Raw genomic sequence first — 1,563 nt, 5'->3', positions numbered from 1 at the left:
AGGCCGGCCTCCCCTGCCATGTTGCCTGGCAACGTCCGAGATCACAAGGCACAGAGCAGAGAGCAACCACCAATCTGGGCTGAACAAAGGCAAAACCAGCCACAAAGCCCAGAGGCCTGCCTTACAGAGGCGCCTGCCTTGGGAAGGACCTTCATTAAAGCCAGTCTCACTGACACGGCAAGAATAAGAGCAAAAATAAACGGTGCTCAAAGCCCTCAAGGGCTCACAATCACCTTGGAGACCCAGCGGCCTTGACCTTGGCAGCCCAGACAGAGGTCGGTGGGCTCTGCCCACCCCACTGCAAGGGCCAACACCTGGCACACCCTGACCAGTGCAGCCGACCTGATGCAGCCATGCTCCAGAAAGGCCACACGAAGTTGGGGAAAACTGGAATCAGCTGGCTCCTCCTCAGGGCTCTTGAAAGGCCTCAGGGGGTTTCGCCAACCTGGGATCACAGTCTTGTCTGTTCCCTGGCTACTTCCTAAACAGATGCATGGTCTGGTGTTCAGGGATGTACTGGAGCAGAGGAGGGCCGCAGCTCCGGCCTCCTGCAGGGCTTCCATAGCTGCAGAATGCCCTGGCTCCCAGCTGGCCCCAGCCTGCATGAGGGCCAGGCCATTCGTACCACTGCCTCTCTTCCTGCCCAAAGTGTCCCTCCAGGGCTGGCTATGGCCATCACATGAGAAGCCTGCCTGCCACTCTGAGCCAGGTTCCTGCCATCCTTCCCTGGGCCCTCAGCTCCCTGCCTCTACCCACTCCCTTCCAAATCCATCTGCCTCGTAATCCCCCAGTCACCTCGCCACGATGCCATGCCCACCCCACCTGGAGGATAAAGTCTGAAAGCTTCACCCCTACCTTACCTCTTTACTCCTGCTCAAAACTGCCCCACCATCACCCACCCCTGCCAGATCAAATGTCCCTCCTCCTGCAGGTGCCCTCTGAACTCGGCTGAGACGGCAGCGGTCTACAGCGCCGCTCCCTGGCACTGGCGCGCGTGCGCCTAAGGCTGCAGTTCTGTGTTTGCAGCACTGGGACCGAAGTGCCCATGCTGTGCTGTGGCCGGGCTACGGAAGGCCAGGCGGGAATGCAGGGCGGGACGGCAGGCCACAACGGTGCCAAAGGGTGGGCACGCTCGAACGGGAAGGAAGGGTGTGCTGGTCCTGGGGACATGTTTGAAAAGGAAATGGAACGCATGAACTGGGTCTTTGAGGGCCAGGTCCTTGGCATTTCCAGAGGACATCAGCAAGAGCACAGGGTTATGAAGCGCTGGTGCTGAGCCGTGGGAGGGGCCTGAGGAGGGGCCTGGGAAGCGGCAGGAGAGGCTGATGAAGGCAGAGGCTCAAACGTGAACGCTCCTCCTCCTTCCTTTGGGCAGGCTGGCTCCTTGCTGCTCCACTGCCAGCCTCCTGTCCAGCCCCCTTCTTCAGCAGCAAGTTCAGGCAGGCCACAGGCAGAGGAGGGGCAGGCCCAGGCCTGGCTTTACAAGAGACATCCGTACCAACAGCTCATGGCCATTCCAGAGTGGCCACCGGTGGTCACGCCAGATAGGCTACGGGCCCGCGA

The 1,563-nt window shown here is 60.7% G+C and overlaps 1 protein-coding gene across 1 annotated transcript in view; it reads right to left on the bottom strand.

Moving 5' to 3' along the window:
• Positions 1-1,563, bottom strand: part of HAUS7 (HAUS augmin like complex subunit 7) — a gene marked incomplete at both ends in the record, with an annotated part of 18,958 nt that overhangs the window by 16,740 nt on the left and 655 nt on the right.

The sequence above is a fragment of the Tupaia chinensis genome, unplaced genomic scaffold (assembly GCF_000334495.1).
Source record: "Tupaia chinensis unplaced genomic scaffold, TupChi_1.0 Scaffold144326_1, whole genome shotgun sequence".
In the NCBI taxonomy this organism is placed as follows: domain Eukaryota; kingdom Metazoa; phylum Chordata; class Mammalia; order Scandentia; family Tupaiidae; genus Tupaia; species Tupaia belangeri.
Note: the sequence above shows the minus strand (reverse complement) of the source record. Positions and strands in the feature narration are given on the sequence as shown.